This window comes from Apis cerana, linkage group LG1, assembly GCF_029169275.1.
Source record: "Apis cerana isolate GH-2021 linkage group LG1, AcerK_1.0, whole genome shotgun sequence".
Taxonomy (NCBI): domain Eukaryota; kingdom Metazoa; phylum Arthropoda; class Insecta; order Hymenoptera; family Apidae; genus Apis; species Apis cerana.
This window is the reverse complement of record NC_083852.1, coordinates 1,066,399-1,081,900: the sequence shown is the minus strand read 5'-3', so window position 1 is coordinate 1,081,900 and position 15,502 is coordinate 1,066,399. Positions and strand designations below refer to the sequence as shown.

Sequence of the window (15,502 nt, the reverse complement as noted above, 5' to 3'; positions counted from 1 at the left end):
ATCGTCCAACGAGAAAGTTGAGATGGAGGAGGAGCGGGAGTTAAAGTGGCGAATCTTCTTCGTTGCGGTGTTTAAAATTTATTTCAAAGATTAGGTTCGATTATTAGGGTCGAAATATCGAGTTGATCAATTTATCTTAATCAATTCTCATTTATATAGGAACGAAATTTTAATTTTGCTAATAATTAAGCTGTATCTCATTCTTTTTGAAAAAAAGAAGACATGAACGAACAAACTTGTAAACTAATAATTCGAAACAATGTATCTCGCGCAATTCGAGTTTATTTTCATTTTAATATTTCATTTTAATATAACATCGGACACGGTCACGATTCTTATATTTTCCAGTGAGATGAGAAACATTAAATATGCAGATAAAATGTTCAAACCGAGTGAACGAGTCGAGGCAAAAAAAAAAAAAAAATTCCAATAAACGATGTGAACTTTACTATGAAAAATACGAGGAATTTTTTTTCTTCTTTTCTTTTTTCTTTTTTTCTTTTTTTTTTTTTTTAACCAAACGTGTGATACAGCCATAACGAGAGGAGGGATAACAAGTAGCTTGTGATTAATGCTTTTGCAGGAGGTCGTTCACGGGGATGAGCCCATGGGGAGCTTTCACTGTTCTGCACTAGCTATTTGCCACTCGGCTCTATACCGCGACAGGTAGGGCGTCCACGTTGGGATATCAGCCCGATTTAATTCAAGTGTCTTGAGCTCAGTCATATTTTTAAGAGAATCGAATTGCAATAAGAGAAAGATGTGCTCGCAATGATCAGGATTTTAAAGTTTATTTTAAAATATTGATTTTTATAAATCTGCACGTTTCAACATTATTTTAACTTTTGATAATTGTTCACAAAAAGATATCATTCTCCGATCCATATTGCCAATATTATTCTAAATTACATTGTTGAAAATTTGTTTGATCATTTGCTGGTTAGGTTAAGTTTATGATTCAAAGACAATATATTAAAAAAATCATCGAGATCTTTTTATAAATATTTATCCAATTGTTTACAAAAAGATATCATTCTCCGATCCATATTGCCAACATTATTCTAAATTGCATTGTTGAAAATTTGTTTGATCATTTGCTGGTTAGGTTAAGTTTATGATTCAAAGACAATATATTAAAAAAATCATCGAGATCTTTTTATAAATATTTATCCAATTGTTTACAAAAAGATATCATTCTCCGATCCATATTGCCAACATTATTCTAAATTGCATTGTTGAAAATTTGTTTGATCATTTGCTTGTTAGGTTAAGTTTATGATTCAAAGACAATATGTTAAAAAAATCATCGAGATCTTTTTATAAATATTTATCCAATTGTTTACAAAAAGATATCATTCTCCGATTCATATTGCCAACATTATTCTAAATTATATTGTTGAAAATTTGTTTGATCATTTGCTGGTTAGGTTAAGTTTATGATTCAAAGACAATATATTAAAAAAATCATCGAGATCTTTTTATAAATATTTATCCAACTCTTTTTTTGATATTATTTTTATTTAATTTATTTTTCCGAGCTCAATTAACGAAATGGAAGCAAAACAAGGATTTATTTTATATTTTACATTATCACGACTACGTATACCGAATTATACCGAATTTTACCGCGAAAGTATATATTTTACGAACTTTTCAAAACACGCGTGCACACGGGGGGCACGAATTAAACAGTTTTATCTGCTCGAACGTTACGAAACACGGAACGCAAACGTCTGACCTCGCTTGTTCGTGATCGTAAAGTTTCCATAGATCCACGGTGCGTGGAAAGTTGTGTCGGCGATGCTAATTGGAAGTGGTTAGCTTCCCTCAACCAATCCTGTTTCGCATTGTGTCTGCCCCCCTCCCCATCCCAAGTTTTCTGAGATTTACGAGTTCAGAGTGAAACAAGCTCAAGTCAGAGGCCAGAGACAGAAGACACACAAGATTCCGAATTAAACGACAAACAAACACACCTTACCGCATCCTTGACTTTGTCCGATAATTTTCACTGCGCTGTCTGAATATTAATAATTTTCTGAAAATATTAATATTCCGTTTCGTTTCGCAACTTTGTGGCCAAAATTGTTTGAAATTTCAATAGAATAGTTTGACATTTACGAATATTTCTTTTATATACTACAAGCGTCAGATCGACACGCATCCATAGTAGAGATAGGTATAGCGAGCAAGTAAAGTAAAGAAACTTAACAATATATCAATATTATCGTGACTCGGATAATTTCGATCGAGTAGAAAGGCTTTTTGTTCCGTTCGTTTCTTTTTTTTTTCCTTTTAGAATCGAAAACACATCTAGAAAACACACCGCGTATCCAGTAGGAGGGAAAAATAAAGCGAGAGCGCATTAAAGACACATTTTCCGTGTCCGTTAACGTCGACAATGGGAACGGAATGGCGATCTTTTAAAATTGCCCTTACGGTAGGCTAGAATTCATCCCCGATTACACCCGTTGAAAGAACGGGAAGAAAAATCAAATACACGTTGTTGCAAGCTGCACCGCACAATCGTGTCGTCACACACGGCGGGAGGGGAGGGGGAAGAGGAAGAGAAAGAGAGGGAATCTCTCGAATAATCCCCGCCACGAGGCGGAGAAAAGAATTGCGGCTGGTGGGAGGGGAGAAAAATTCACGTTCCACCTGAATCTCCTCGGCTTCGACGAAACGCTCGCTCGCGTTGGACGTTGCACGACGCCAAGACGACCGGCCGATAATTTTCGGAACGAGAGAGGAAAAAAGTGGGAGGAAGAGAAGGAAAAAAGACGGGGAGGGCCGTGCAGCGCGGTTTCTCTCGTCGGTTCTTCTTCTCTCCGCCGAGGCGAGAGCTACGAGACCGTTTTACAAATTCACGCCGGTGCATCGCATTTTTTCGGCCGGGCTTTCACGCTCGAACGCGCTTCCACTCCTGCGAGCCTTCGTCCCCGGGTTAAGCTGCGAACGCACCGTTCGTTCGTTAGAGGAGTTTTATAAAATTCCTTCCTCTACAAATTTCCATTTTGTTTCGATAAAAAGAGAGAGAGAGAGAGAAAAAAGGCACTTTCTTCGAAAATGAAATTATTATAAAATATTCGAGGACGATCGGAATAGGTTTACTTTCGGGACACCCTGTACGTGTCTGGCGGAGAGCAGGGAGGAGGAGAGAGAGTGAGGTTAGGGTACGTAACTGGTCTATTATCGGGTTTATCGAGATTGGGAATCGAGCGACGATTAGCCGGGCAGAGGCATGGAAATCGGTCGAGATCGGAATCGGAATCGGCCGAACCGGCGGCCACCGATTTCCATCCCCGGAAAAACATCGGTGAAAGAGTCGTTATTACTCCGACACGAGGGCAATGTGTACCCATTAGAGAAGGTGGCGAGCAACGCGTGGCCGTTAACGTTAATAGCTGGGTAACACCCGAATTTTCCCATTTTCTATGGTTAATACCGGAACGGCAGCAGCCAGGGGTGGTCTGAGAGAAATACGGGATGTGCGGGGTCAGAGATTATGGGTATATCGATCATCGGCTCGCGCGGCTTGCGGATCTCATGATGGATGTTGCCTCCCTTCGTGTCTCTGCTGTATGGCTAGATATAATTACAACGGAAAGAGGAGAAGAAAAAAATACGCGCGAACGCGTCAGGTGTGTCTCCCGTCGCAACGGTACTCCACCGGATCTTTATGAATTCGTGGAACACGGGGGTTCGAAACGAATTTTCGTATAGCGAAACGTCGTGATCGGGATGGTTACGGTAACTGTCGGCTATATCGAGCCGGAAGAGAGTATAATAGCTTCCGTTCCTACGTCACTTCGTTCCATCTCGCGTTGGACTACCTCCAACACCGCCCAAGTATTGTCCTATGGATGCTATTTTTCTTCCCTTTGGTTTCCAGACAACGTGCTCTTTCCATCCTATCGATTCTTGAACCGTTGACTTTTCGTCGTTAATTGTCGGCGGAATTGAAATTAGAAAAAATTTGGATAATCAAAATTGGTTAACGCATTTGCTCTACCATAATCACGCGTATATAAAATTAACTGCGGTTGTTGGATGATTTTTTTTCTACTCCAGCGATAATGTAAATAATTATAATTAATATATCTGTTCACGATAGCACGCATTGTTGGTTCACGAAAATTTAAGAAACTTTATATTTTCCGTTGGAAGTGAGAAAGATATTTCGATATCCGGCCGTTAATCAGCCGCGGGTACGGCTCGCCTTGTAAACGAAGCACGATCGCGTTAAAACTGATCGTTGGGTGGCGGCACGTGGTACTACACGGTCAGATAAATGCGCTTGCCGCCGTGTTACGCGGCGAGATTTACCGGCACTGTTAGCCTTCCTGTTAAAACGATAACAATCCTACAACGTGTACGGGTGCATCCTCTCACTAATGCAATGGTACTTAGCGACGCTACATTACACCTCGAACCGCTATTGCCCTGGTAATTTAGCATCCGCACAGGCCGCGTTAACAAACGAAAAGACACTTCTGTGTAGAACGCTTTCACGACCCAGCCACGTCCCACCGTAAAATTCGTACCGACGACCGTCGCGTCGCCGTGCTCGTGTTTTTTTGCCCGCGCGCTCAGTTTTTTCGCCCGTCTCCGTTCTTCTTTGCTTTCTGAACGCGAAATAAGAGCGTGAATATTCATAGTTGGTCGGATGTAAAGTGGAAATCGGTTTCGGTAGCAAGAAGATGGATTTTGCGAAAAGCGTGTATAAATGGAGCAAAAAAAAAATTGGTTCTCGTTTCTTTTGTCGCTGGCGATGAAATTCTTTTAATTTTTTCAACTGATACTTTTTTTTATTTTTCGTGGAACGTAAGTGGAGATCGTTACACGTAGCAATGTTTTTAGGATTTTACGAAAGGTGTATAAGGTGTATGTAAAGATATCTGGATTCTTTTATCAGCGATGAAATTCTTTTAATTTTTGTATCCAATTTTTTTATTTTTCATACTCGTGGAATTGTGAATTTTGGTACACGTAGTGATACTTTTATGAAGAAGAACTAATTTTTGCGTTTGATTTCGTTTTTATTTTTCATAATTATAGGATATAAATGGAAATCAGTTTCGGTATTTTTAGGGCTTTATGAAAGTAAGGTGTAGAGTAAGGCGAAGATAGAGAACTGGTTCTGGATTCTTTTATCAACGGTGAAATTCTTTTAATTTTTGCATCTGACTTTTTTTATTTTTCATAATTATAGGATGTAAGTGGAGATTAGTTTCGGTACACGTAGCAAGAAGATAAGTGCATATAAGTGAAGGGGAACGAACTGGTTCTGGATTCTTTTTGTCAGCGATGAAATTCTTTTAATTTTTATACTTAATTTTTTATTTTTCACAGTCGGATGTGAAAGAGGAGCATCGATTTCGATGCGAGTAGCAACAAGATGCAATGCTACGAAAGCACAAGTTGAACGAAATGATACAAAACTCGCATAAATTTTCTTTTGTCAATGAAACATTTTTGTATTTAATGTTTTCGACTTATTGTTTTTGAATTGTCTCTCTTTTTTCTAATATTCCTTTTGTACGTATATGTACACGAGAAAAAATGGAAAAATTAATTAACGAGAAAATCACTAAACTTGATAACTTTGTGAGATAATAATTATATATAAAACAAACCTCTTTGAGGTTGGAAATCTCACGGGTTTCAAGAATTCAAGAAAACGTTAATAATATCGCAATAACAATAACAATAATAATAATAATATTCATTTGCGATCGAAACGATTGATACTTGTTAATTTCGTCGGTCTCAATTACAATTTCAATCTCGATGAAGTATTTAAAATACTTCGTGATTTCGATAATTAATTGGCTGGAGCGACGTATCAATTTTTTTGCTTCGCTGTTTGTCCATGCTGAAACACGTGGGAAAAAAAAAGGAAAATCGCATCACTCGATAAGCAATTTCACATGTCGCTGTTTGTCAAAGGCTATTTGCCCTCTGATATTTTTCAATTTGTACTTGCAAATTAAATATCGCGGTTTCATTTAAACTTTATTCCAATCGTATTTTTAATCCTCCCGTTTAGCGTTTAAACGAACTATAAAAATCGATCGATCGTCCGTTCTCGATTCTCCTCCTTCCTTTTTATCATTAAAATTCATCCATTCCAATTTATCGTATTTTCGTAGAGAAAAAAAAAAGAAAGAAAACTTGTTTATCTGTCAAACAAAGCCAGTTTAAGCCGTCAATAGTCGTAATTCGTACTCAAGAGTATTAAGTATGAAGCGGTAATGGAGGATTCTATTCCCACCTAAGAGCAGATAACTTACGGCGTTAGGATGTATTCGCCCCTCCAGTTTTCTTCTTCCCTTGGAAGTGTCCTTCAATATCGAGTAGAATTCCACCCCCTCTTCTTACACCAACATCAAATCCTCTTTTTTTATTCCCCTTCACAAAAAAAAATCAAATCACACCCCTCGTTTAACTTTCTAAACGTTTATAGAGAGAAACGTGAATCGAGAAAAATTAAGCGACGAATCTCTAAATATTCTCTCCTCTCGAGGTTCGACATTCGCCTCCTTTCCCCCTTTCTTCCCTTCAGGTTTCGAAAACCTCGTCTCCTCGGATCGAGTCGAATCGAAAAACCGAAATTTCCCACGTGTCGTCCGTGCACAACGCGTTTCCACGCGTTAAATGATATATTTTTATCCGGTTCCGATACCGTCGCTACCCCGAGGGTCTTTCCGGGTGTAATCCTGCGGTGTAACTTTTCACCCCTGCCCGTTCGAACGACTGACACGCGCGCGGCACACTCTACGTGGAATACTTAATAAAACGGGCGCTCACACAGAGAGAGAGAGAGAGAGAGAGATGTTTTTCCAGGAGATTGTGTACCATAAACTGAACAGCATACGGATAAACCTCCCTCCGGATACGTATCGCACATATTTATACAACATAACGCACGGATCCTTCCAATTCCCTTCCACGTGTTATCTTCGATCTCGATTATTTCTACAGCGGGCGAAAATAAATCATCCACGCGATCCTCGCAAATAAATTTTTCCCCGTGCTTGTGGGCGAAAATTTTAATTTTTTTTTTTGAGGTTAGGAGGAGAGGAAAAGACAGAAATATGCGACAATGAGACAATAATCGGCGAGATCTTCTCCCCCTCCTCCTTCTTGAAATAAAATATTCACCCCGAGTCGATGCGCATGGTTGATGGACACACTTCATAAATTTAATACGCGGTGCGTATTTATTTTATTAGAGACGTTATTGGCGCACAACAGATGGCGCAACAGATCTCATGAAATACGCAAGCAACAAAATCACGTTCTAACGTGTATCAACTGTCGCGATATATCGTTCCCAGGGGAGGAGGATTTTTTTTTTCAGAAGAAACGCAAGCATTTGCAATTTCGTTGCAGATTCGTCGTAGAGGAATAAAATAATTTAATATTCTATATCTAAAATCTCGTTTTTTATTTTACCTTAGGATTATTATTCGAATTAAATGGAAACAAGCAGAGAGTACTTTGAGGGAATTATACGATCGATATGATAATTTGGGATATGAAATCTTGACATTAAACGTCAAATTTAATCATCGTTATTAGCATTTGATATATATATATATATATATATATCTTGACATAATCGCATTAATATTTCGAACAAAGTTTATTGAAACGTGCTATCTATCATCCGCGTATTTAACGCATCTCTCATTCCACAATTTTTTATTCGTTCCATTTTCAACGATTTGCGAATTGATTAAATCCCTCTTAATTGAAGGTGATTTTAATCTCGCGTGAAAACACCTATCAAAGCGTCGACCTTAACAAAAAATTCTTAATCTATATACTTACACAATATACAAAATCTTCGATAAATATACAAAATCTTCGATAGAAAAATCTCCATTTCAAGATTCTTGATAATTTCGATCAAAGAAAAAAAAAAAAAAAGATCAGAAAAATATAGAAAAATCGAGATCCTTCGCAAAGAATTTATCAATTATCAAAAGCATATTTCTCCAAAAAAAAAAAAGAATTCACAAAATATAACGTGTACGTGATCCTCGAAAAGGAAAAAAAAATCTCCGTTTCAAGAATTCTCTTCCATTTCCTTGGCAAACTCTATCGATCCATCGATCACGAATGTCCCCCTCGCAACGCCAGTTTGAGCCAGTCGATCGAAAGTAGCCGAAACGTTTAAATAAAGAGGTTCGTTGACGTTGTAAAACGGGGGAGGAGGCGCGACGCGACATTAATCTCGAAGGGATGGAAAGGAATCGTGAATCACGAAGTTAGCAGCCGGTATATACGCTGGAAGAAAGTCGTCGTCGTCGAGCCAATATCGAACGGCGGAGGATTGGAGAGGAGAGGAGAGAAAAAGCGGGCAGAGATAGGGCCGTCTAGATTTTGTCTTACAGCCGTTAGATATATCGGGGCCAGGACCTAGGAAGGGGAGGGTAAGTGTCGGGGGAGGGTGGGTTGATGCGCGCGCGATCTAAATTCCAGGTTAAGTGGAAATTTATGTCTAACGTAAGACGAGAACCAAATAAATCGTCCGTATTTTAACGCGGATGCTGCGAGGGCGCGATAAATTTCCGATATACATATATGTATGTAGATTCCGTAGAATTTTTCGAGCGCCCATTTTTTCCTTTTTTTTGCACATCCCTGTATCATGCGAGCCCTTTTATTGCATTGCGTTGAGGGTGGAAACGCCGATCTCCGATTTTTTTGCACCGTCGAAAATAACGCATTCCGTTCGATCTTTCCTGAAAGATAAAGTTCAAGTTCGATCGAGCATCCACGTCAAACAATATTCCAGTATTTGGTCGAGTATTTGATTTTAATAAAATAAAAATTTTTATTTTTCTTCACTTCTGACTCGTCCATCTCGAAGCTATAATATAGGTTTATTAATGATATTGATTATTATAATATTCGTGGGTGAGAAGAAAAATTTAATTCGAGATAAAAAATTAAAGCAGCAATAATAACGCGATGTAAAATAAAATTCTCGTTGATGTCAGTTTTACGAATGAAAAAAAAAAAATTGAATTATCGCAGAACGAAAGATCCAGTTGGTCGAACTCGCTCGCGTAAATCCGAATGATTAAGAATCCCTTCTCCTCCTCCCCTCTCTCCCTCTCCCTGTTCGTAATGCAAAGTTAGCCTTGCCGGGAGAGCCTTCTGTCGAAACTTTTATCGCGGCGGAAAATTGACAAATGTTTCCCACCCACCTCGTACAAGGGTGCGACAACGACGGTTACAGAAGAAATAAATGAAGGTTCTCTCTAACCCAAGATCCGTTTCTGGCATTACTTTCGAAGCCTCAAGGAGCACGATTATCCAACTAATCCAAAACAATCATTAATTTTCGACGAGAGAAAGACGGACAGAAAGAGAAAGAGAGAGAAGAGTTTCGATAGAACGGTTCTCGAGGAGGGTCGACGAAAATCGTCATCCCCTTGGAGAGAGAGAATAGGGGGGGAGGGGAGGGGAACGTCATTATGCCCGACTTCGACACTTCGACAAGATTGTTGCTTGAACCCGGTCGAGAGCGTAATCTCCTACGAGCTAATTCATCGGGTCCTTAATTCGGGGAAATCAGGCTCGCGCCACCACCGCCACCACCACCACCATTTCGAGAAATTAAGACAAATGCGAAAGGGCTGTCCCAGCAGCTGTCGCTGTTCGGACAGGGAGGGGAGGGTCGCAAGCCTCGAAAATACCTCGAGAAGAAGGACAGTGGAGAATGGATTCCATTTCCGGTAAACGTGCACGCGTGACCTGAAACTTGAATAATTTATGCTCCGATTTGATCGATTCGCCCCACCACGAAAGCCCGTTACCGTGGGCGAGGGGAGAGGTGGGATGGGATGGCCCGCCGATGCGCCGAAACTCTACAGGGAAACGTCATAAATTTCGCGCTGCTCGTATTGTTTTAAAACGTGAATTTTTACGTGAATCCGGCCGTTTTTAAAATTGATCGATACGCTCGATCGCTGTTACGTTATCGCTTGTTGCGTCGTGAAATTTTCATCCTCGCCCTTCATTCATTCGTTCATTATTTATCCCGATATCGATGATTCTTTTCGAATAGAGAGAAGAAAAAAAAAAAAAAATAAGAAATTCGAAATCTCTCGTTCAAAGCGCACGTATCCCTCCCACGATTCTTATTTATTTATCTGCCTGCTGCCCACGTAACCGTAACTCGGATTCAAAGTTTCGAGCAACGGAAAATCGCCGGCTCCTTGGCCGTTTAGACGAGGATCGAGATCATCGTCTCTCTCTCTCTCTCTCTCTAGAAGCAGCGTAGGTAGGAAGCGTAGGCCGCACGCGTGTTTGTCGAGTTGGTTGGGCACTGGTCTGAAAACTGCTCGTCGGCGCGGTGCGCGGGGTGGTGCTTGTTTCCTCGAGGCCCTTCTTCGCCTCCTCACTCCGGTCACGTACGCGAAGGCGGTTGTTTTGGGGTGGGGGGTGGGGAGGTTGGTCGCGCGGCCGTGGAGCGCGAGGGAGGAAAGCGGTAGACGGGACGGTCTCGAGAAAATGGCGAAATACGTGTGCGGATCCGAATTATCGTGGAGTGGTTGCGAACCAGCGCGATTTCCAAGGAGCGACACGTAGGAAGGAGCGAGAACATGTCTGGTGGACGAGAGATAGCTGTCCTCCCCTCGCGTCCCACACTCGCGATCTTCGCTCGTTACGAAGTCGATGATGCGTTGCCAAGTTGTGTCGAAAACCGAGCCGATGTGTCGGACGATATAATTTTTTTCTGTATATACGAAGAGTAATAATACAGGTCTTACAGTTATATAATATAATATTAATATATAATAGTGTATATATATGTATAATATAATTCGTTACAAGAGAGCACATCGATGAAATAATACGTACAGGTTTTACCATGCATCGTTATATGTCTATATAATTCGTTAGGAGAGAACACATATTCGTCTCGTCTATTTAAGGTAGTACATGATTGACGTAGTAATATATATAGTTTTTACACTATGCATCATTATATGAAGTGATCGATGTAACAATATATACAATTTCTATATTATGTATCATTATATGTCCACATATTCGATCTAGTAATAATACAGTTTTTACACTATGTATTGCTGTGTCTATTTAACTCGTTTCGGTAACATATGATCGATGTAATAATATGTACAGTTTTTATATTATCATTATGTCTATATAATTCGTTAGGAGAGAACACATATTCCTGTCTATTTAATTCGTTACAAGGCAGCACATGATCGATGCAGTAATATAGTTTTTACACTATGCATCATTATACGTAGCACATGATCGATGTAGCAATAATACGTACAGTTTTCACACTATTTATCGTTATATAACGATATCTAATCATCTCTTTGTACTTTTCATTTTCGCTCAGTGATCCTCATTGCAAGCATATTGGAGAAAAAAGTTATCGGTTATCGATTCCACGGGATTGTTATTTTTAATCTAATAAATGAATTCTTTATAAAAAAAAAATTCGATATTTACATCCGACGAGGAACAAATTCTTCCAACAATTCTTTTCTATATAATAATAACGACAGGTGATAACTATACGTATCTAGCTATCGTCCCTAGTTTCTCGCATGCACGTAGTTCCAATAGTTATATATATATATATATATCCTCGTAACCGTCCCCTCGAAACAACTCTCGGAGAAGGCGGGTGAAACGCGTGTCGAGGATGTAATCTTGGTAGAGGGAGGGGAGAACTGCAAGGGTGGAAACTGAGACTGAGGACTCGCGAAATGACGGATGCCGGGCTGAGAGCACCTGCTACCCGCTTCGAAGGAAATCGAGGCGATCGAATTATTTTTCCCGAATGGTTCGATCGTTGAAAGATCGTGGGGGGTTAGGGACGACGCCTTTCGGGTAGAGATTTGGGTTTCTACGAGGGGTCGAATAAAAGAAAAGAAAAGAAACTCCCGCGTTTCGAGCAGGGAATTCGAGTTCGGGTATAAATCATCACGGATTTAACCGAATCCGTTTCCAAGCCGAGGATCATCATTATTATTACGGGAATTCGAAATTTGGCTAATTCGAAAGTTGAGGGAGAAACGAAATTCTTTTCCACGAGTTATTCTTTTTTAACAATTTGATGAATCGATGTTATCGGGAAAATAACTATTCCCGTTACATTAATAAGGGGACTAACTATTACATTAATAACTAGTTACATTAATAAGGGGAGGAGCGGGGGTTGGTCGAAGTTTATAAAAATAGGAATTTATTTCGCGTGGGAAAAAAATTTTGCGAGCCTTCGCGTATCGAAGAATTCCATCCGGTTGCATTTAATAAAAAATACTCGAAACCAGCGTGTTCAAAGGTGATCGATAATTTTTTTTTTCTCCCCCTCTTCTTTTTTTCCCACCGGCTGTTTTAACCCGACGCGCAACAACTGAAAAGTTGCATAGGTCGTCTGTCCTCAGCGTTTCTCAAATCATGGCTCACGTTTCTATGAATTTTAAATTCGTTCAACTTTTAAATATCTCTTCAAAAATTATCGTATTTCGTATCGCGACGAACGGATTGAGAAAAATTAATGAAAATTTCCTAAACTAACTTTCGAACGGAACCATTGAGAAAGTGAAAAGAAATTTCACAGGTTTGCGTCATAGATACATTTGGAGAAATTTCGAAAAAATTTCAAACGAGAGGAATGAGAAACGCTGGCTCGTCTCTCCTCCATTCACCGGGCTAGAAAGATCGGTCTCCCCGATCGAGGAGGGGGGAGGGGGGGTAATGCTTTTCGCGCGTAACCCAATTATCAGGCGAAACGACGACGACGGCGACGACGACGACGACGATGACGGCCCTCGCGCGTGGACCAAGGGGGGTGTAAAGCGTGGGAAACGAGGGGGACGGAAGCTGTCAGCGAAGATACATCATTTCACACTTTAACGATAACGTATACACGCGCGTATAAATAAACTGGGCGCGGGTGGTTTGAACGAGTATATATGCAACGTAGAATCCCCGACGAACCGTCCAATGAACGACACGTCCACGTTACGCGAAAATTACGACGCGCGACATCGTTACATCCATCGTTGCCGTTTTCGAAACCCCGAATTCGTACGCGGCGCGTACGTTCGTAAATTTTATTTCAACTCGAGCCGCGGAACAACGTGCGACAACGGCGCGGTTAAATCCGAAAACCTCGTCACAGCTTCTTAAGCCGCGAACAGGCGAGGGATGCAACGTGGTTCGAACGATATGTATATTTGAGTGGAGAAAATTCACCTTCGAATTTGTAAAGAGTAATTCTTCGCGTTAGTTCGAGCAAGGTACATTTATACGAGGAGAATTTATTTATTTATTTAAATTCCAACTAAATCTTTTATATGTATAATAAATTAACGATCAGTTTATTATTATATTTTTATTTTTGGAACATTGATGTAATGATTTCCACGCAATAAGAGTTGGATATATAAAAAGTAGAAGAAAAATAGAAGTCTATAGGGCAATTAGATTTCGTTATCCCCGATTAATAAGGTAGAATTTATTTATTTATTCATTTATTTATCGTTAATATAAATTAACGATAAGTTTATTATTATATATTATTATTATTATATATTTTTATTTTTGCAAAATTGATGTAATGATTTCCAAGCAATAAGAGTTGGATATTTAAAAAGTAAAAGACTCTATGGGGCAACTAGATTTCGTTATCTACTGATTAATAAGATAGAATTTATTTATTTATTTAAATTCCAACTAAATATATAATAAATTAACGATAAGTTTATTATTATATTTTTATTTTTGCAAAATTGATGTAATGATTTCCAAGCAATAAGAGTTGGATATTTAAAAAGTAAAAGACTCTATGGGGCAACTAGATTTCGTTATCCCCGATTAATAAGGTATTTATTTATTTATTTATCGTTAATATATCGTTAATATATCGTTAATATATAACGATCAGTTTATTATTATATTTTTATTTTTGGAACATTGATGTAATGATTTCCACGCAATAAGAGTTGGATATATAAAAAGTAGAAGACTCTATGGGGCAAAATTTCGTTATCCCCGATCAATAAGGTATTTATTTATTTATTTATTTATTTATCGTTGATATATATAATAAATCAACGATAAGTTTATTATTATATTTTTATTTTTGGAAAATTGATGTAATGATTTCCAAGCAATAAGTTGGATATTTAAAAAGTAGAAGACTCTATGGGACAACTAGATTTCGTTATCCCCGATTAATAAGATAGAATTTATTTATTTATTTAAATTCCAACTAAATCGTTGATATATATAATAAATTAACGATAAGTTTATTATTATATTTTTATTTTTAGAAAATAGATGTAATAATTTCCAAGTAATAAGAGTTGGATATATAAAAAATAGAAGAAAAATAGAAGTCTATGAGGCAACTAGATTTCGTTATCCCCGATCGATAAGATACTGATTTGCGCGGTATTGATTTATAAATATCCTCGTATCTTTATTAAGACTGGCGTTTAAGAACAAGTTCGCTTGCTCCGATTAAAAGAAGTTACCTCGCCGCTGTTGGCTCGCGTCTATAACATCAAAGCGGCGGTTTTCGAGGCCGCTTCGCGGCCGGGCAAATATTTTAACGATGCAGCCCAAGCCTCCAATCAATCGCGTTTTGCAAATCGACCGCCGCCGCCGCCGCCGCGCGTGTTTCCCGTGCAAACAGACCTCGATGAAATATCCTCGATCGGTCGCGCCGCCCCACGAAAAATAAAATTCGACTCGGTCTCTCGTCGTCCAAGCCTCTCTCCCAATCCTTCGAACCCGACTCCCGACGGACGCTATTGGAAACCCGCTCGCCCTTTAATCCCGAATAATCGCCCGTGAGAAAGACACGCATATATATATAGAGACGGAGGAAAGTCGTCGTCCCGCTGTTTCGAAAACTCGGGCGGGAAGAAGGAGGATAAATTGGCGGCGGAGAGTTCTGGTTTACTCGGAATGCAAAAGCCGTGAGGCAAGTGCGATGAAAGTGGCATTTGGCGCGGCGCACGTGGGTGCTCGCCCCTTAGGAGTGGCGCGTGCCTCGAATGTAATTTATCGCCGTTAGAAATTTTCCAGCCTCCCACGAACCCCTCTCGAACGCGGCCCCTTAAGTCGCGGGGTGTCGCGCTCAACAGCCGACGTGTTCGACCCGTTAACGCTTTACGAGACCCTAATGGCTACGCGTTTTATCGCATGCATTCGACGACAGGGTTTATTAGATACCTGTGCATTTCCAACTCGACATTTTGCGTTCCATCGATCATCGGTGAAACGCATATATGCTGGGCTTCTTTCGGGAGAAGCCGGATCGGCCGAGCGTTATTTTCGTTCCATTTGGTTGTCGACGATAATATCGCGCGTGTCGTCCGTAAACAAAATGCTTTTCCCCCGGAAAAAGCGATTAGATCAGCCCGCGGGGAAATGTATCGGGGAAATTTTACGACGATCCCGCTCATAATGGGAATTGTATTTTTGCCCC

At 39.7% G+C, this 15,502-nt stretch overlaps 2 protein-coding genes across 7 annotated transcripts in view; one reads left to right on the top strand and one right to left on the bottom strand.

The window, feature by feature from the left end:
- Positions 1-15,502, top strand: part of LOC107992861 (uncharacterized) — an 82,388-nt gene that overhangs the window by 1,795 nt on the left and 65,091 nt on the right. The window lies entirely within an intron of this gene.
- The window catches only part of LOC107992782 (poly(A)-specific ribonuclease PARN), a 44,509-nt gene that overhangs the window by 22,535 nt on the left and 6,472 nt on the right, over positions 1-15,502 (bottom strand). The window lies entirely within an intron of this gene.